This window comes from Lycorma delicatula, chromosome 5, assembly GCF_047948215.1.
Source record: "Lycorma delicatula isolate Av1 chromosome 5, ASM4794821v1, whole genome shotgun sequence".
NCBI lineage: Eukaryota > Metazoa > Arthropoda > Insecta > Hemiptera > Fulgoridae > Lycorma > Lycorma delicatula.
The window spans coordinates 165413423-165436379 of NC_134459.1; the positions used below are offsets into that span (position 1 = coordinate 165413423).

Here is a 22957-nt window from a genome sequence, read left to right on the forward strand (position 1 = left end):
GAAGGGGTCCCAGGAACAGCGTAGCTGGGCGGGGCTCCTCCTTCCAACTGCCGAACAGAAAAAAGAACGCTCGGTAAAAAAAAAGATCGATCCAGACGATACGGGCTGACCTGCCATGCTGGACATACAGCCGGTAGGTGGGGAGGCCCGTTAGTCAAAAGGACACCTTTCCGGACGCTACATTATTTGCTTCACTGCGGAACCGTCACGGAGAGGGGCAGAAAAAAAAGATTTAACAAATGTCCCTATCCCAAAACGATCTATTTTTTCAGTACGGTGGTTTCATACTGAAAAAATGCCGGCAAACCCTAAAATCCAGAGGACTCCCGTGAGGAGCACCTGGAAAATATTAAGTGGAAAGGATAGAGATATGAGAAATCATTTTAAAGGCCATTGCAAAGCAAATATTTTCACTTAAAAATTATCGGATTCCGATAACACTAATGAAAAATAGAGGCCTTTTAATGATTTTCCGCTAGTTACAAAAATGATCTACAGTAGTTAACTTTTAAACAACTACTCAACAGTAGAAAACTAAAAAAAAATAACGGTTACCAAATGGTCCTACCTCAAAACAATCTATTTTTTGATACGGGACCATTAATTTGGAGTGTCCTGCAGGCTACTTTTAAAAATAGCTGTGAAAAATATTAAACAATTTTGGTTAGAATTGTCATAGTCTGATATGTTCGTAAATTCTTTTTTTGTGTCCTTTAAAATGATCTACCCCGATCTTAAACATTTTATTTTAATTTATTTTAGTTATCTCACTTGAGGGTTTGAGGGTTTTAATTTATTTTAGTTACCCTACTTGAGTGGTCTCATGCTGAAAAATATATCGTTTTGAGATAAGAGTATTTATTAATTTCTTCTTTTTCTACATGCTAAACAGTTTAAAACTTATTTAACGATTGCCATACTATCTGTATAACTTGTATAATAAAGCCCACACGAGACATTTAAAATTTAAACACTGAAAAAGTTTATGTATTTATTTTTTTCTTAATTACAACTTGATATAATCGTAAAAAAGAAGTTACAATTTTTCCATTTATTTCATGAAATAGAATATTTATCTACTTCAGCTAATATTATACTAAATAGAATATTTTGGGCTACTCATGTAACGAAAAGAGATGCAGATACGTTACTCGAATAACTCAGTAGAAAATAGTAAACGCATCAAAATTCCGGTAGAGTGTGTATATATATATATATATAAACAAACTGCTAATCATAGCTTAATCTAATTAAAATTCATCCCACGGGAGTTCATTAGTTTTGTAGCTATCTGTACTTACAACTTAATCATCTTTGGTATGAAATAAATGGGAATGCAAAATTTACTTCCATCACTAAATATAGTTTTTGTTTACTCCTGTTTTTGCTACAGCAAATATTGCAATTCAACATTCATTAATACGGTAAACCTTTCTTTACGATACATTATGTCATATATGATTATTGTACACAGTGACAATACGGTGTACATGATCACTATCATCACACCACTGTTTGAAAATGATACGTGTTTATATTATATTACGGCAAATAATTTTCTACTAGTGGAGCATGATAAATTATACAGCATTTTAATTTTATTACAAAATATAATTTGTTGTATGTAAACTATGTAATGTTGCAATTGTACATTGTTAACGTTACCTTTATATAATTTACAATAAATATTCATACAATTTAAGGTATAACCTTTTTTACTCAACTACAACTCTTCATTGCTACTTTCAAAACCTATTATTACTAGTTTTAATTAATTACAAATTAAATTTTTCATCTGAACCCTGAAAAAAACGGTGATAGATTATAGTTAAAAAAAAAGAAGACAACGTACGAGTAACAGTTCTACAAATATTTGTGGTTTAAAGAATCCAGTTGACTTGAATCAGTTATTTCCTTATTTTTTAACTGTAAATCACTGGCCTGAGAGTAGTTACCGTCGATTAAAATTCCTTTTACCTACAGTATCAGAATGTACAGACCGGCGCACGAAATTATCCAACATTTGGTTTGATTAAAAAACATTGATTTAAATCGCAATACAGAAACGTAAAATACCAAGTTTACTATATACTTTTTTTTGTGATGAGGGGGAATACCAGTTACAAACGCCCCATAAGGGGCAGTGTCGGACTGGCCACAGGTTCCGCAAGGTGTTAATTAAGGTGCATATGTGTTCCTGCGCCCAACCGACTAAACCTAAACCCTCTTACCAACTCCCCCCATTCGGGGCCAGACCGGCATTGAAGCATTACCACGACCCCGGCGGGAGCCTTCGGACTCAGGCGATTCAGAATCCCCGTGCGTCATCACCATCGCCAATCCACGCACGCGCGGACCAGCGAACAGCTCAGCAGGGAGCTGTCCATCCCTTCGTCGTCCGGTCGTGCTCTTCTAGCTCTCTCAAAGGATTTTTCCCAGAAACTATCATTCAGCTGGCGACATCGTAGAAATCCTCCCGAGTACCCAGCTCAGTCAGCCAAAATTCCAGGTCTCTCTTCTGTTTCCTTTGTATTGAGATAATTTGCTACCATACTTGATAACGGTTCCCATTGTCTAGTACTCAAAATAATATCACATTTTCCGGCGTCAAGCTGGCTAGTTCAGGCGAGACCCTAAAAGCATTCCATATGTCACAAACAAAGAACACATATTCTGGAGTATATTCCGCTTCTCAATAACAGTCAGGTGAGCATCTTCTTTTGAACCTGTTTAGGTATGCCCCAAATCCCCCGTGGTCCGAGAGGAACTGCGTGAGAAAGTAAGGCATCCCCTCACAACCACTCCGAATCCAGGGTTCAAGCCGGGGAATCAGACGTTTGGTCCACGCTCCTTTAGTTGAGGCTTCCCAGGACGCCTGCCATTCTTCCAGCATCATTTGATTTGCCTGTTTCTTGGGAACCCAATCGTGAATTCTGCAAATCAAATTAATTCTGAGGCTGATCGGTGGCAGACCGGCTATTACTCCGACCGCTTCCCCGGATACTGTTCGGTATGCCATAGCTGACGCGATCGCCAGTCTACGCTGGAATGACTGTAAAAGCCCACAGCTCCTCTTAATTTCTCGAACTGATCTCTAGGCCGGGGCCGCATTAAATAGTACAGATGTTGCTACTGGTAAAATTAGCTTCCTTTCACCAGCTCTGGGTCCAGACTTTGCCGGCACAGTTTCCTTAGAGCAATCATGGTCCTCTCAGCTAGAAATATGACCACCACGTCATATACAATATGACCACTAGTAACTTCTTCAACACGAACTCCTATGTTGTTAGTAACTCGACGATACATTTCCTCGGTTTTCTCGTTGCACGCCTCAATGATCAGCATTCGCAGTTCCATCACTGTATAAGGATGTTTAGGGAAAATTCTTTTCCTTTAGAAATCTCCAAAGAAAATAATCACACGGATTCAAATCAGGACTGTTCGGCGGCAGTTCTGTCCACACGAAAAACGATTAGGAAATCGGTTTGAAATGACATTTGTGTTAAAAGTTTCATGCAGAAAGTTTAAAATAACATTAGCTGTGTGTGTAACCTGGCTCCATCCTGCACCAACCACTCGTTTTCAAATTGAAATACTTTTGCAAGAAGCTGAGGAACAAAATTATTACGCAGCATGTTTAGATAACATTCATTTATCATTATCTAATAAAAAAAAAGTGGTCCTATTATCCCAGGACTTGAGACAACGGTCCGTACCGTAATTCTTGGAGCTTGAAGTACTTTTCATGAAGCGCGTATGGATTTTCGGAAGCCCAAAAACACACATTTTATTTATTAACAACCCCGACTAGGTGAAAAACGTGCATCTGAAAATCAAATACTGCTCAAAATACGTTTTGGCTTACAGCCCAATCAGCGAATGCCTTTATTTGATGTATACTGTCAACCGTTAATTTAGGCAACACTGTTATTTTGTACGGATACAAATGCATATCAGTTTTTAAAATTCGCTACAAAGATTGCCTAAAAATCCCACGTTGTGGTGATCCTTTTCTTGTTGATTTAGTCGGGCTCCTCAGCAACGCTGCTCTGACAGGTTCGAAATTCTGTGGGGAACGAGCATCTATATGCCATTCTCCAATTCTGTCAAATACTAAACCATCACTATTAAATTTTTCATAAAGTCTACGTATTGTTTATATGGCACTTCTGGTAACATAAAACACATTATTAATTATTAACATAAACAATTATTGCCAAAACAAATGTTGGATCATTTATTGCGCAATTCTGTATACCTATGACAAGAAAACAAATTTTACACCCAAATGTATGAGTGATTCTTTTTAAGCTACAAGCTGTAATTCTTGTTTTCATTTAAGTTATATCACATTCTTTAAAAAAACTATTATAACTTCACCAAATCTTTATTGAGAAATTAAGCCGATATTTAAATAAATGTCATATTAATCTCATTCGGCAAGTTTCATAAAACTGTTGACATTCTAAAAACGGTTTATGAAATACAAATATTTTTTTTGGAAACTGGAAAATACAGTCCTAAACCAAATGAAAATTAAAAAGAAAGACACTTACCTCACAACATTCATCCGTCAGTAATAATAATAATGTACCCTCTATATTTCTAAAAAGAATAAGTGTCCTGAAAAATAATTTTGAAATATTAGAAAGTTTATTAAAAAACTTTTAATTTACAAAGATAATAATTTCATTATTGTTTTTTTTTTTAAGAAATTGCCGATGATACTGCTATCCTTTTCGTAAATGATGACCCTGAACTAGCCTCGCAGAAGCTGCAAATGGTATTAAACCTTGTCTGAGCATGGCAGAAAAAATAAAAGATTAATGAGGATTAATCAAAGCATGTCAGATTCGCCATAACTGTCCCGGTGTGTACATGGATGATGTGTCTTAACCCTACAGACACAGAGAGTGTGCGGTACCAAGTACTTCACTCAGATCGGCTTTGACCTGGAAGTGTCAAGTGAGAATTAAAAAACAACTGAACGCGATGTATAGGGAACTGCATCCGCTGGGAAAGTCGTACCTCAGATTGTCCAATAAAGTTCTGATTTTGTTAACCTACAAATAATTAGTACTCATGGCGTGAAGTTGTGGGGGACAGCAAGTAATAGTAACGTAAATATACAAGCTTCTAAAACAAGGTAACAAGAACAATTGCAAAAGCGCCATGGTTCACCCGGAATAATAAAATCCATGAATATCTGGAGCTTTCGACGGTTCGTATGGTTGTGAGACAGCATAGTTTTAACTACCAACAACGATTAGTAAATCACGTCAACCGCTTATCGATCAATCTGCTTAGTAACAGCAGGGACATCCGAAGGTTGAAATGTCTGCTAGTGATATTATTTTTTGTTTATATCTAAATGTTTTGTTTCTTGTTCGATTAGCTATCGCTTGATTATTTGTTAGTTTCTTTTATTGACTATTTATTTATTGGTTTTTATTTGTTAATTGTTTGTTTTTGTGGACTATCAAGTGTCGGCAGAAAATTATTTTTTAATGAAGTTTAAGATTACTGCTTACTGATAATATTATTATGGACTGACTTATGGGAGTTCCTTAAGAATCCTCTATCATGTGCTTATTATCAAACTATTTACTTATGGTTCCACCTAAGGAGCCAAATGTAAATATACTGGCTGTGAAATTAAAAAAAAAAATTAAAAATTATTCTGAAACGAGAAAGTAGGAATAAACAGTTCTTTAGCGAGGATTTATTCTAGTGTTATTCTGAATAGTACATTTAATAACTATGTAAGAAGAACTGAGGCCGCAACCATAATCTCCAAGTTTCATTAACGACAAATAAATCGCTCAGCCCACCTCAACAGTCAGATAGGTAACACTTTTTTTTTTACAGATACATGATTAATTAAATTAAAATATAATAAGTATATATTATTATCCCAATGTAATGGGTATTTTTATAATATTTTTTTCTTTGTGAACATTCTTATTTGCCCGCAATTACTAAGAATTCCGATCTTTCTTGTGGTAAAGATATATCCTGAAACTTAAAAAAAAATTAATTTCTTTTTATACGAATATTACATTTGTAATTTAATTTTTCCAATAAATAAATAAAAATAATGGAAGCAAGCGAATAACTAAAAGATGATTACTTTTTTAACATTCTAAGAAAATAAGATTAGAAATTGCAAGAACCACAATGGATTAATATCAAGCTGTGGGGCATAAATTACACTAAATTATAATTAAAATATAGATTCTAATTAAAATACTAAATAAATTTCTATAAGCAGTATATTTCCCCTTACCAACAATTTTTTTCATATATTACCCAAGTACTTTGAGTCATTACTCCATTCTCAGAGATTATTTAAAATATAAATTTGTATCCCTGCATATAGTGTTATATGTGTGATTATAATTGAAATTAAAATTGTTATTTTCATAACAGTCGGTCGTCAATAATTAAAATAAGTTATACTTTAATTAAAATAAAACTTCTTGTCAGTAGGATGTTTACGACTGTTATGAGATATGAAATGAAGTATTACCAACTGAAACGTGGTAGTAGATTTTAGAGATCGAGGTTGGACTGCATTTTCGTAGGTGGTGAATGAAGACAACGCCTTGTTGCTTATTGAATAATAGTTTAAAGAATGTCGTCTTGACAGTTAATGAAATGTATAATTGAATTTGATACTAATAATAATTGATTATAATTGAACTTATACTAATAAACTAAACGTTCATCCGAACATGTCCATCCGGACTGAGAGTATGACGTGATCGCCTTGGGTCAGATTTGAGCGCCGAATGCCAGTAACTATGAGTAACTCTTGATTGTCTATCCGGACGAAATGAAAAAATGCGACCGCACTAGGCCGATTCTAACGTAAAATGCTTATGATGCTACGTACTATGCTCGAAAGAGCAGCTAGTGACGTAGAGTGGCGTGACCGTAGTTTGCTGTGGGCACCCTAGCCACCGCTAGGTTTCAGCACCCGACGGCAAGAGGGGGTGAAAACGTAACACCAACTTATTGTAACAATAATTAATTATTATTGGACTATTATTTATTGTAACAATAATTAATAAGTTGGTAATACTTCACGTTTTAATTAACGTATAACTTATTTTAATTACTGACGACAGACTGTTATGAAATTCACAATTTTAATTTCATTTGAATTATAATCATACATGTAACACTATATGCACGGATACAAATTCATAGTTTTAAATAATTCCTGATGATGGAGAAATGACTCCGAAAGCGCTTGGATAACACATTAAAAAAATTGTTGGTAAGTGGAATATTTTGTTTATGTAAATTGTATAATACCAACTGTGACAAATGTTAAGAAAATTAATACTAAATAAATATTAGTTATATAATATTAAATATATAATTTTCATACAGTATTGAACTAAAATAATTTTTCAACTGTTAAATATAGAATTTTCCATTTAAAATGTCTACCAATGAAACCGCTGGGTAATTGGTGGTAAGGTGGTCTCATATCGAAGTAATAGATCATTTTGAGGCAGAAACATTTTCTAAATTTCATTTTTATGGGTTAATATAAATAAATGTGTTAATAACTTATTAAAAGTTATTTAAGGGTTGACTGTCTTTATGAAAACTGTATATATTAGAATCAAACAAAAAGTCAACTTTCATGTTTTTATCATTATGAAGGGTCATTCTTGTTCTAAAACATAGTAATTAAAGAGCCGGTTTAAGAATGGAGTAACTATCCATGCAGAAAAAAATATGTTAAAATTTATTCATGTTATCGTTCATTTAGGGAAATTTGTTAGAAGAAATTCTAAATTATGTGGATTAACTGCTAAAAAATTTCAGAAATTCAATTGAAAATACCTAAGAATAAACAATGGTAATAATATATGAAAGAATGGTGGTTAACGAGGAATTAGATAAAAATTAAAAGATAGGGAACTTAATAAACCAGAAGTTGGGGGATTTTTTGTTTAGGTAAAAAAATTTCAAAGAATGGACAAATTAATCCATCATGCAGATATAACATCAAAACCAGATTGGGATAACCTGAGATAGCGTTCATTTAAAAAAGAATTCTGCTGAAACCAAGATATAAATTAAAAATTACGATTTATATTTTATAGCATCGAATAATGTGTATGTCTGTAGCGGTCGATAAAGTATGTAATGAAGCTCTGGAAATCAATAGAATAGAAGAAAAGATTTGTAAAGAAACGAACTAAGTTAGTTCACCAGGTATATCAATTTGGTAATACAGAATAAAATCACTAGAGTAATATAAATGTATGAAAAACTCCAGATAATTTAGGCTGCAGGGTAATGTATTGAAGTTAAAAAATGACCAGAGTAACATGAAATGAAGTATGGCTCCAACAGTCAAATGTGAAATGACTGATTTAAAATAAAAATAAAACGAATTCTTAACCCTATTAGAAGTAGCGAAGTTTTGACTGGTTATCAAGGTATATATGTCCAATATGATCTTTACTAGTATTGTCATCACCGAATTACTAAAGAGACGCTTGTAACAACCTGAAGTTCTTACACTTTAGTATTTCACGTTAGAAAGGCTATTTATTTAAGTAAATAAGAAACGTTTTGATATTAATCAAAACATTTCTTGTTTACTTAATAACTTTCTTATTAATTATAATAACAAAGGTATTATTTTAAAATTGGTTTATCGAAATTAATAAAAATATAAATAAAGAAAATTAAACTTTAAATTTTTACTAAGGAAATTTTATAAATTTAGCAGTTTTTAATTATTTCTGTCGAGAACGGTATAAAATTTATATTTAGTTAATAAGATTTTCTTCTAGATATTAAATTTCAAAAGAAATTTCTGTGTCATATCTACATAGTCTATTAAGAAACTTTGACGGATAAATTTCTTAAACTTTATATATTACATTTTCATTAAAATAAAGTCTGTAATATTCTTAAATTTAATTCATAAAATTTAGTTTCAATGAAATTTTTAGGAACAGTTATTTAATAAAAAAAAAAAAAATTAATCATTTTTTCGTGCATTATTTCTTGAATCTGTAAAAGTAAACAAATAAATATATAAAAATGGGAGAAACAAATATTTAATATACTTAATCAATGTAAGTAAATATATAAATTTGTACATATAATTAACGAGTAAATTATTTGTTTACATATAAGTTTTCTTGGCAATGAATAAAATACCATTTCATTTTGGAACCTCAATTATGTTAAACGAATATTTAATCATTTTACTTACAGCATCGTAACCCAAAAGGTCCTGAGTTCGATTGTCAGCTAAAATATATTTATAAATCTATAACAATGATAGGACACATAAATTACAATATTAAATTGAATAGTATATAAATATGAAATTTAAATTTATTGTAAATCTTTTAACATTATACAATCTATGTTTACAAGCAAGTATGTAATCGCGAAAAATGTCGGTTTCCAGATTTCAACGGAAATATAAATTTTGACCATCCCTGAATCCATTCTGAGTAATTTCAGCGTGACGTCTGTACGTACGTAACTCAAAAACGATTAGCCGTAGGATATAGAAATTTTGGATTTGTAACATCTAGTTGTGCCCTTTTTTAACTGCAATCGACTGAACCAAAAGTTCCAAAAAGCCCAATTTTTTTAAGTGTAGTAATAAGTCCTTATTGAGGGCTTTTCAACTATATATCATCAGTGGTACTTATTTTCATCAGTTTCAGAGTTATAGCCAAATGAAATTTTAATTAATGAAATATTTGGATTAGGGGGAACGCACATCGGTTCGAATCAGACTCATCTCCTTTTTTTCAACTTTTTTTTAAAATTTAAATATATTGATTTATTAATAATAATTATTAACTTCTGATATTAAACAAAATTTACGATAAATAATAATTCAATAATAAAAAAAAATCTGAAGTTATTAATGAAATAAAGTTTTCTGTACTTTTCATTAAAAAAAAAATTGTGTATATGTAATTTAATAGCCGTACAAAGAAGTCATGTGGTGCTCACATCAGATTTTTTATTTTAGTATTTACAGTTTTTTTTATTATTTGCATTTTATTTACTTGGTCTTCATTATTGATCGCATTTGTTACATTATTCTTGTTTTAATATTGAAGCACTCACTGATAAGTCTAAGAGGAATATATTATGTTGTTAAATACTGCCAGTGGTGCACAATTTTTTTTTTTTAAGCCAGTGGTGCTAATCAAACAATTTTAATATTACTACAATTTTTTTTAAAATTGTAATTATAGTAAAACATAAATAAATTGGCTCTATAAAGGTATGTTTATATTAATTTGATTTTATTATCTTTAAATCTAAAGTAAAATTTCTATATTTTTTTCTCAGATAAAGTTATTAAAAATTATTTACAGAAATGGACATTATTTAATAATTTTTATTTACATAAAACATATTTAAGTTAAGATGAAATATTTGGAGATATTTAAAATTTACATATAATCTTATACTCAGCCAATTTAATAAAATAAATACTCAGTAGAACTACATTACAACATTACACGATTGAGTTTATGCTTAAACTCACCGAATAAAACCTTTGTAAAACTTTATATTGTAAAATATTTGCAAGCATGCGCATTGGTATTTTACGTGTATATATCAATTCACGAACGGGGAAGTCATCATTCCCTTTTCGGTGAGGGTTGCGTGAGGTAACCTGTGCTTTGCTGTCGAGGAAAACGAACTTAAAATAACGCGTACTTATATTACATCAGCAACAGATTAAAAGTAAGTGGTAGTAAATGTATTAAACATGATAAATATTTTTTTATTTTTTTTTACAAATTTTTTTCATAAATGTGCTAAAATTAAATTATTTATGATATTATTTTTGATCCTTTTAAAGTATAATAAAAACTAACAAAAAATTACTAAATTACTCTCATAGGTTTTTACGAATACTTTTTTAATCGGTTATTTTTACAAAAAAAATATTAGTGTTTATAATGATATATCTACACTGCATTACCTGCCAAGTACTTGACTTGTTTCGATGAATAATGCTATCAACTGGTAGCCAATTTCAATATAAAACATATTCTATTTTTTAGAATATTCTAAAACATGTTTTAATATATTCTAAGGAGCTAGAAAGTTGTAAATAGTATTAAATTAAAACATGCGCTACAATAAAATGAATTTTAAAATTTCTCAGTTATTTTGTATAAATTTATTTTCCTACTTAGGCTATCGCTTCTTCAATAATAAAAAATCTCTTTCACTTATTATCTATTTCAAAATTATTATAAAGTGAAAGAGATGTTTTATTATTAAAGAAGCGACAGCCTAAGTAGAAAAATAAATTCATACAAAATAAATGAGAAATTTTAAAATTCATTTACTGTAGTGCATGTTCTAATTTTGTGTCATAATTGTAAAATATTTTAACGGTGGCTGGAACGATAAAAAAAATCAGCTTGATTATATGTCTTTTCTATAAATTAATATTATAATAAAATAATAATATATGTGTGATTTTTTTTTATCTAACAGGTCTTACATATTTTATTTTTTTATTTCTTTATACCATCATCACAAATTTTTAATTATTTTCTTCTATATGATTAATTTAACATTTAGTTTATATCTTATATAATAAAACTTTATATTTTTCTTATTTTTCCCTTGGTGGGAAGGAACTAAAAATTTGTATTCATTCCATGCAAAGGATGATAGGAATCTAATCTAATCTATTTATTCTGAAATTTTTAAACTATTTAACTTATTACAAAATACTTTCATGTTAATTCCTTCTCTATCACGAAATGTAAAAAAAAATAAAAAAAAGAATCTTAAAACATTAAATTTTTCTTTCTAAAGATTAACTAACATTAACAAATATATTTGTTGTTGAATTGGGATCGTATAATTTTAGGGATAAACTATTCCAACAATTTTAATTTTTTTTTTAGATTATCTATTTATGTAAATCATTTTAAAAACTGTACTTTCATTAAAACTTACTATTTTTTCCATATAATGCTGAAAAAGACAATAGGAAACCACTTAATTCCTAATTACCTTTAGTAATGTTGACGTGGGATTTGTCATCTTTCGAAATGAATTATTTTCAGGTGTGACTTGTGACTTCATTACATATCACCACGACTATTTTTATTATGGCGTTTCATAACGCCATATACATATACATATACATATATATATATATATATATATTTCATTTGAGAAGATACACAAAAAAATATTTTCTTGATTTTATTTTAAGGCTTGAGTAAAACTGCTAATCCAAATGAATAGCGTTTTAAAATGAGCTAAAGTGGGATATGCAAAATAAATATTTTCTCAAAAAAACATATATGAATTTGAAAACATCACTTTTGGGGAAATTTATATTCTTAGCAATAAGATAAAAGAAAGATATGTTATGTTTTAATGATACAATTTTTTAAAATAAAGTCAGATATTTGACTGAATTCAAATTTATAACTATTTTCTTTAATGCGAAATCTAGCTAAAGGAACTACATATTATTTGTAACATCCTATCTGTTTTTGTAAGATGAAAAATGATATTAATCTATCCTCTTAACGTAAATTTACAGTTTTTTTTTTTTTTTTTTTTTTTTTTTTTTTTTAATATCTTATTAAAACAAATTAATTAGTTTATTAACTAAATTAATTTTACCCCTTTTCCTCTCATCTTCAATGAGTTTCAAAGCGATAAGAGGATGCGTGAATAATATAAGAAGGATATGCATGAATAATATTTCATCCATCTATTATTGACATCTATTAAATGTAACATCGGAATCGATGTTAAATGTAACATCGGATTAAATGTAACAACTTTATTGTATAAATGAAAACTAGTATATTGACATGGATTAGATCAGAATGAAATCTAAATTTTGTGAACGATTTTCTACAATATTAAGAATATTTTATTTTTAATTTAATGTTAAATTTTTAATTAAAATTTTGTTTTTTAACGTCATCTATACAATAAGAAAATTAGGAACATAAATACGTAACGAAAGGGAGTTATATATAAATACCTATAAAAATGTAATTTATTCTCTTCATCTGAAACTGTCATCAGAAACATTACTTATAAAAATTTCAAAAAATAAAAATTCTTTAAAGTTTTGAATATAATAAGTAGGGAAATTTGAATTTCAGCGGGGTAAGCGTAATGGATTCAAAAAATTAAATAAAACGAAAAATTGAGATTTAAAATGTCAAATTCATTCGTATTTTGAAATTGTTAATTTGGATATGTTTAATCCCTTGTTTTATTAAGGTAAATAATCTTTCCCGATTTTTTTTTATTCTTATTATTGAATTATTAAATATTGTAAAACTTTTTTCACAATCACGGGTTAGTAATTATTACTAACAAATGAGTTAAAAGTCTGATTCGAACCGATGTACCTTTCCCTTCTAAGATTCAAAAATTTTATTAATTAAGATGTAATTTGGTTATAACTTGTGAAACAATGAAAATACGTACCACATGTGATATGTCGTTGAAAAGCTCTCAATACTATGTAATGAGTGAATGAATGAAAAAGACTTGTTGAGTCCTTGGAGACTTGCAGTAGACTCGTAGAAGATTGGAAGGGGACTGACTGAATGGAATGGAATGCAAAGTTGGCGGGAGTTTTACAAATTCTCCCTACAAATCGCAGAACCTGGACAGTGTCCCTTGCTGCTGGATGATTCTATCGGGTGTGTTTTTAAGAGTTTATTTTTAATGACGGGTCTAAATTTTTCAAGTTTTGTGTGCCTTCCAATCCGTTTTTACCAGCGCTCTCGAACCCATTTTATGGTCCGACCGCGGGAGGCTAGGCTTTTGAAGCCTGTTCTCCCGATGTAATTCCCCTTCAGACCGTCCACTGAAGTCCTTTCTGTGCTAACGCTTCATAGGCTAGCAGGAATACGCCACAACGGGGCACTAACTGTGTGGAGGGAGCAATGCGCCCCCTTCTCCGGAGGGAGTCGCAATTGCTGATTGATTTAAGTTAATTGTAAGTGTTACAGGATAGTTAGGAGAAGCTCTTCATCCACTTCTTTGATGGCTGCCCTTCACGGTGTATCTCCGCTGGGCTCTCTTCCGGACTCCTGTCCGTGACGTCGGGTCGAGTAGAGGGTCTTCATTCTTCTTCATCTTCTTCTTCTTCGTCTTACAGATGACCTCTTCTTTCTTCTTTGGCCTGCACTTTCCGAGAATTGGCAGTAATCGGAATTACATGCCGTTATCCTTGGTATTCCCGTGGCCCCAAAGGGATCAACGGGGAAAAGTGCAGGTTTCTTCTTTCTTCTATGTTGTCAGTGGCTGCTTGGCAGGTGACTGCTGGGCTGATGGCTGCTGGGCTCGTTCCCTTTTCTTCTTTCTTGAAAGGAAAGGAATAGGGAACTTACAATTTGATAGAACATATTCGCGATCGCGGTTTTGGGGCGGCGATCGCCTTCTTTTTAGAAGTAAAAATAGCAAATATAGTATTTCTTACTCAACATAATCTCCAGACACACGTGTGTCCGGGAAGGGTTTGGGGGGACCTGCCTGAATGAAGTGAGGAGCCTGCTTATATACTGTGTACGGAGCCGCTGAATTGTCAGAACCCAAGTGCATCCGAAAGGAGCTGTATGGAGCCGAGTGCTGCCGCCAGAAGCGAGTGCATCCGAAAGGAGCCGAGTGAAATGTAACCGGGCGATTGATGTCGACAGGAGCCGAGCGCATCCGATATTAGCTGTGTGAACTGTACAGAGCAGCTGAATCATCAGGAGCCGTGTGAATCCGACTGAAGCCGAAGATCTTTTAAAATAAAACATTTTTAAATTAAAAAAAAATGTTTAAATAAAAAAAATGAATCTTTCTCATTAATAGTGAATTTAAATAACACGAATGAAATCTGAGTCTATACACTCCTCATACTTTAAAATATAATGAAAATCTATTCTCGCCCTCAACTCCCCCACCATACATCCGAAATCAATACCGTACTTTTTTTTTGGAAAAGTGCAGTATTGAGCTGGTTAAAGTATTTAAAATTAATTTTATACTATTACAACTTTAACTGTTTTGACGCTTTACGTAGTTAAAACAATATCGTTGCTAAAGTCATTATTTAGGGAGAGTATTATTAAAGTTGCATTGACATTTCAACGATTGTTTGAATCTTATGAACCATGACAATATGCCTTCATTGTTATTTAAAGCTGAAGATGTAATAATTAACAATACTTTCTTGAAAATTTAGTAACATTCTTTTAATATAATTTGTGTTATCCATCATACTTATATACATTGCACACACTTTCTTATTTTTTAGTAATTTCTACTTTTTTTACACAACACTATGTATCTAATTTTTCCTTGGGGAATTGACTTGATGTACGAAAAAAAAAAGGTCGTTAACAAATTGACAAATGATCAGGATGACAATATCTTAAAGTGTATTACTCCGCTATACTGCAATATAATACAATACTTGGAAACATAAAACTTACACATTTACTACTAAGTAAATACTCTTTAACTACTACATTTCTTCTCTCTCGTGTGTGTGTGTGAGTGTGTAGGGTGTGTGTGTGTGTGTGTGTGTGTGAGTGTGTAGGGTGTGTGTGTGAGTGTGTAGGGTGTGTGTGTGTGAGTGTGCATGGTGTGTGTGTGCTTAGGGTGTGTGTAGTGTGTGTGCTTAGGGTGTGTGTAGTGTGTGTGGGGTGTGTGTAGGGTGTGTGTGTGCAGCGGGGTGTGTGTGTAGGGTGTATGTGTGGGGGTGTGTGCAGGGGGGTGTAGGGTGTGTGAGTGTGTAGGGTGTGTGTAGTTTGTGTGTGTGTGCTTAGGGTGTGTGTGTGTGGTGTGTGTAGGGGGATGTGTGCACGGGGTGTGGGGGATGTGTGTAGGGGGTGTGTGTGTGGTGTGTGCGTAGGGGGTGTGTGTGTGGTGTGTGTGTAGGGTTCGTGGGGTGTGTGCAGGGTGTGTGTGGGGGTTGTGTGGTGTGTGTGTGCGGGGGGTGTGTGGTGGTGTGTGTGGCGGTGGGTGTGTGTGTGGGTGTGTGTGGGTGGTGTGTGTGTAGGGGGATGTGTGCACGGGGTGTGGGGGGATGTGTGTAGGGGTGTGTGTGTAGGGTTCGTGGGGTGTGTGCAGGGTGTGTGTGGGGGTTGTGTGGTGTGTGTGTGGTGGTGTGTGTGGCGGTGGGTGTGTGTGTGGGTGTGTGTGGGTGGTGTGTGTGGGGGTGTGTGTAGGGGGATGTGTGCACGGGGTGTGGGGGGATGTGTGTAGGGGTGTGTGTGTGGTGTGTGTGTAGGGTTCGTGGGGTGTGTGCAGGGTGTGTGTGGGGGTTGTGTGGTGTGTGTGCGGGGGGTGTGTGGTGGTGTGTGTGGGGGGTGGTGTGTGGGGGTGTGTGTGGGTGGTGTGTGTGTGGGGTGTGTAGGGGGTGTGTGTGTATGCGTGTGTGTGTGCTCACACACCCTACACAAATGTACACATGCGAATGTAAATACAGTGTACCAATATTGTTCAACACGGTATCTAAAATTACTTGGAACAATTTTTTTTACTTTCCAGGCAAATATACCTATATTAAAGAGGAAAATAAGGTGATCATGTCAAAAATGAGGTGTTGGGGTTTTTTGCGAGTCTTTACGTTTTAGAGCCCAACTGGTTCATATAGGCTAAAAGAGCACATGTATGTAGTATGTGTTTACGTATTTCAATAAAGTCGTACTGCTTTTGGCTTTAATCTCAAGATTGACCAAATCGAGTTTCTTCAAATTCTCCTCAAATATTTCTATTTATGGAACATTCATATTAACTCTTTTCTAAAATTCTTTAAGGGGAAATCACAAAAAGAAATTGATTTCGATTTTCTTCAGAGGAATTTTAATTGAAATATCAGTTTTTTGTTCTTTTCCCTTTCCACCTTCAGTTTTCACAAACTTTTCTTGAAAGGTTATACTTTTATAGACCTGACCCCGTAGGAGAAGACATCCTCCATTCCTAGCCCTTATGGGCTTTACTGGAGGTCATCTTCGAAACCTCGGCATATTTTAACCTTTGACATATTCCAGTCTGTCTCGGCCAGTGATGCCACGAGTGACATTCCCATCGGTGTACTACTGGTTAATGAACTCAAAACAACAAAACACATCTCATCTCACCGGGTCTTATCAAGACTGAAAGAATCTAATGAAATACAGGAAAAAACCTACCTACATCGAAGGTAAAAGTGAGTTCAATACCCAACACGAAACATAAAAATATTACACCGAACAATAACAACACAGTAACACTGAAACAAAAACGTAATAAAAAAAGAAAAAAAACATAATACAAGAGAAATTCAATCAGAGCTCTAGATGCCGTTAGCAATCCTTTCCTTTGATAAGTACACTAATAGACCTATCAGGTAATGTATAAAATACTTTTAAAATAAAAAGCCCGTACCTAAAGTGCAGAAAAGTTAAAAAAATTTTTTTTTTCTTTTAGCCTTTATTGAAGTGATGAAGTGAAAATTTTACTTTTAGAGATCTATTAACCTTCTATATAAGAATATTTTTTAGGAAAATTTCTCTTAAAATTTATTCCCCACCTCTTAATATTCTGTTTTATTTTTGTTTTAATTCTTTCAATTTTTATTATTAAAAAAAAAATTAGCTGGGATAGTCATGCAATAGGCAGTTTTTTCTCTTTTCTGAAATATAGATTTTTAAATGAATCTTATCTTAATTTTGAGGGGTGCTTTGGCGGGAATTATACGGTTAGATGTCTTCCTGAAAATTTTAAGAAAATTGCTATTATTTTCACAAAATGTTAGGAGTGATTTTTTGTTGGCTTTTTCTTTGACTAAAAAATATAATAGTATTTCAGCAATCCGATAGATACGAATATTTAGTCTTCTAAGTTAAATAACACCACCACATCAAGATTTTAAGAATACAAAACACAACTACTTTTCAAAATATAATATACTTTGAGAAATTAGACAAATTTTATTTTATTTTAATGAATTAGAACCGCCACAGAACTAGTGTGTTTACTGATCAGAGAAATTACTCATCTGTTTCAGCTAATTTAAAAATAAATCTTACATTGTCAACACGTCTTCCTATCTATTTAGTTTTTTAAAACAACATAACTTATTTACTTTAAAAAAAAGAAACCTACATATATATCTTCATAGTAAATAATTGCGGTTATTATTTATTCATAATATACTTTAAAATTAGTAGTGGTAGAATTTAGAGCTAGTGTGGATTGTATTTTTGATGAGATGGAAGATAATGAAATTAAGCAACGCTATGTTCTTCTTGAATAGTTATATTTAATTTCTTCTCACCATTGATATTTTGATTATTGTAGTTCCATTAAACTTAAGAATATATGACACTTTAGTCTCAATCGAACTTGAACATTATCAAGAAACTATGAATCCCCTTGGACTGAAACGAAAACACAACCGCATTGTACGGAATTCTTACGTAGAATATAACTAACACTAATTTTCCATCCGGACAAAATAAAAATGCGACCGCACTGGGCGGGATTCTAACTTAAATGCTTTAAGACGCTACGTACTGTGCTTGTGGGAGGAGCTAGTGACGTAGAGTGGCGTGACCATAGTTTGCTGTGGGCACCCTAGCCACCGCTAGGTTTCAGCACCCGACAGCACAAGTGGAACGGAACAAATAGGATGTTACTTAAAAAAATTAACAATTTTTAATATGGAAGGAAATAACTTAAATCTTCCCTAATAGGGATTAATTAAATAATTTAACCTAATGATAAACTAAATCATTATTTTTATTTTCTCTTAACAATATTAAAAAAAAGATTCTAGAATGATAAAACGATAAAAAATTACCGTAAATTAAATGTTATGCTACGATACTTTACCATAAAATATGTAACCTACTTACAACATCTCAAATGACAATATTTTGGGATATTAAAACAAAGTGGGCTAATGACCATAGCTGTTGATGCTCTTTCATAACAACAGAACAAACAAATTTGTATAATAATACTTATATTTACCTATTTATTGCTGTTATATAAAGAAAGGAAAAGCATACAGATCAGTTAAATTTTTTATGTCTCTTTTATAATATCGATGTTTTGTCTCCCCTGAGACCAAAAACAAAAGAAACAAAAAAAAAAAATTCCGAAATATGTACGTAGATTATATCTGGTCTGTCAACGTGAATTCTTCGAAAATAAGTCAGAAGATTTCTATACTTAGGATATTGCTGGTATTATATTTTGGAAAAATTAATAAAGGCGGAGGGGTAGTTTTCGGCTTTTTACATTTTTTACTTTGGCTTGTGATCGTAGAAAATTTTGCTTTATTACAATGAAAATACTTATTAACTTATTTTAAATTTCGAAAATTTTACGACTGGAATTAGGAGCGAAAAAATATTCAATATTATTTCTACACAGTTTTCCCCTCACATCTTGAAAACCCGACGACTAAAAAATTTGAAATCTAAAATAAATATTTAACGATATTTTTTTATATAGGTATCTTTTTATAATTTTTATATGCGTCTAACTATTTGGGCTGATTTTTTTGGGACATCACGGTACGATATTTTTTTTCCTTGACACGATGTTTCAAGAGATGTTGGTCAGAGTTAGCGACTGATTCATGATATCAAAGTAAATAAAAAATTTCATGTGGACAAATCCCCGTCGCTTCATTTTTTCCTCTATCCGTGGTTTTTTTCCATCTGTGTTGTTAACTGGCAGTAACCGTATGAGGTGAGCTGGTGTGTGTCGGCAAACTGATTCATTGCTTCAAATTAAAAAAAAACTGATTATTATCTCAGTCAGTTATTAAAAAAACTGACAGATATTAATAAAATTTGGTGGATATGTACGCAACAACATCGTTTACAAAATAGATAAGTTTGAAAATTTTCCTAGAAATTCCAATATGGCGGAAATTTTTAATTTTTAATCATTAATAGCTCCGTAAATATTCAGATTTTATCGGATGTTTTATTATAATTATAATTATTAAGCCTTCTATTATAAGTAAAATAACATCTCATTTATTCAAATTGATAAACAGCTAAAATATGACTGAACTTGTTAAAGTGGAACACAAAAATTATTCGTGGACAGAATTGTCACGCTGTATAATTTTCAGTCTGCATTCCTACAAAAAGCGGGTAAGTTGGTAGAAGGCGTCAAAGTTATCTTAGGGTAAACACAACGATACGCAGTATAACTACTTGTGTGTTTGTGGTGGGGGAGGGCGACTATCGGTAGCATTCACTTTCTTTTTCCTGTTTAGCCTCCGGTAATTACCTTTCAGATAATACTTCAGAGGATGAATGAGGTTGTACAGTCTCAGTTCGACCATTCCTGAGATGTGTAGTTAATTGAAACCCAACCACCAAAGAACACCGGTATCCACGAGTATTCAAATCCAGTATCTAGTATTCAAATCCGTGTAAAAATAACTGACTTTACTAGGACTTGAACGCTGGAACTCTCGACTTCCGAATCAGCTGATTTGGGAAGACGCGTTCACAACTAGACCAACCCGGTGGGTTGGCAACATTCCCTGTCTAGTGCTTCACTTGGTTGTAAGAAAATAGTATTGCCTTTTGTTAAAACAGTATTTATCAATACTACTTTCACAGTGTAAAATATATTATTTTTAATACTACTTCCACAGTTGGTGTATTTTCAGTTAGAATTACGGTGTTTAATGTCTCATCCAAGCTCTAATTGTAGATTAAAACGGGGAGTGGCTATACGAAGCCAAACTAGATATATTATAATGAACATCTACAAAAATATTTCAGTAGAAAATCCTGATATGATACGTTCAAAAAGCAAGTTCGCGTTGCTGATTTATGTGGTATAACAGTTTACATGGTGCGAGAAATTGTAACGAAAAAAAATACACCAGGAAAATCTCGAAAACCAATAAAGAAAAAAGTTAGTATCGTTGCTTTGAAAGATGTGTATTAAGGAACATCGTGTATAATTTTTATATACGTCATAAAGCATTACCGATGTTAAATAACTTGTTAGCGGGTTTGAAAACAAATCATAAAGATTTGGATTTCGAATTTACGCGTGAAACGTTAAGAAAGATTTTACGGAATATGGGTTTTAGGTGGATAAAGACTGCTGATAACAGAAAGTTTTTAATAGAAAACGCGTAAATTATTTGAGAAATTTACAGAGGTATAGAAACGATGGCCAAGTAATTATTTTTCCTGACGAGTTCAGGAAACTGGTAACCCTGTTCATGGTTACAAGAAACCTATATCGAAAGGACATAAATTGATAATGGTGCATGCCGGAGGTGAAACTGAAGAAGTCAGTTCATAGACAGATGCAGTTGCAGTCATGCAAACTGAAAATTTTATTATAGTGACTAACGAAAGCGATAGTAGTGCCGATTAGTCTGAAATATTAGTTAGCGACGATACGGATAATGTAATTTACAATTGTATGGATGGCACTGAGCCACTTGACCGACTAATAAAACACGGTTAATTAAAAAATAAAATAATAAAGTATCGTCATTTATAATCTACCCGATCAATATTATCCTATTTTTCCTTTCTGAGAAATAAAATTGAGAATTTAAAAAGAATTTTAAAAATATAAGAATAAATATAATATACAAAAACAAAATTTAGTGATAAATAACAATCAACAGTACGCGTAGTTGCCATTCATCACCTTTTTCTTTTTCCTGTTTAGCCTCCAGTAACTACAGTTTAAATAATTCTTCAGAGGATGAATGAGGATGATATGTATGAGTGTAAATGAAGTGTGGTCTTGTACATTCTCAGTTCGACCATTATTGAGATGTGAGGTTAATTGAAACCCAACCACCAAAGAACACCGGTATCCACGATCTAGTATTCAAATCCATGTAAAAATAACTGGCTTTACTAGGACTTGAACGCTGTAACTCTCGACTTCCAAATCAGCTGATTTGGGAAGACGCGTTAACCACTAGACCAACCCGGTGGGTTGCCATTCATCACCTATGTGTATTGAGTTCACCGATGGAATACGTACGTGCGTGCGGGCGCAGGCGTTCGTATGTAACACCACAAACCCAATCTTACTCCCTTCTGTACGGAAGGGAGTAAGATGGATGCGCTAAGATATCTTTATTCTACTCCACCCGATTTCGCGTTTAATAATTCTCTTCTAACATCATTAAACAGATTTTATATTAACTCATAAGGTTTTATTGAAATACTCGTATTTCCTTATACGTAAGATAAATGTACAACTTGTTATTAATTTTTACAGAGATAACACTGCTATATTCGATAAAAGATAGTGAAATATCGAGAACCTCAAGGACCACTCTGCATAAATCGATTTCTAAAACAATTTATACCCTGATAACTCTTAAAAAGAATAATTTCACATCATACGTAAAGTTTTAAAAGGTAAAATGTTAAAAAACATGCGTAGTTTTGTCAATAAGTCGATAAACAAGTTTTTTGATTTTTTTTTTTTTTTGTCTTCAGTCATTTGACTGGTTTGATGCAGCTCTCCCAGATTCCCTATCTAGTGCTAGTCGTTTCATTTCAGTATACCTCTACATCCTACATCCCCAACAATTTGTTTTACATACTCCAAACGTGGCCTGCCTACACAATTTTTCCCTTCTACCTGTCCTTCCTGGAAGGACAGGTTTTTTGATTATATTATTAATTTACCTTACTTTCTATTTTTTTTTTCCCGAGCATTTTTTTACTGTTAGAAATATAGACTAATTTAGCCCCGTTTAGGTTTGAGAGCGGAATAAAACACTGAAACAAATTTATTAACTTCTGTAAATCAAATAATCTTTATTTAGTTGTTTTACTGAGATTAGAAAAAAAAATAATCAGATTAAATCTAAAAAAAGAGAGGAAAAAGAAGAATTTTATATAAAAGTACCAAAGTAAATATACACCATAAAATATTCATT

The 22957-nt window shown here is 32.4% G+C and overlaps 1 protein-coding gene across 1 annotated transcript in view; it reads right to left on the reverse strand.

Annotated features, from left to right (window-relative positions):
- The window catches only part of LOC142324580 (uncharacterized), a 95674-nt gene that overhangs the window by 53411 nt on the left and 19306 nt on the right, over nt 1-22957 (reverse strand). The window contains exon 2 of the mRNA XM_075365425.1: nt 4557-4623. The gene's annotated coding sequence lies outside the window, so the exon portion shown is untranslated. The remainder of the gene's footprint in view (nt 1-4556; nt 4624-22957) is intronic.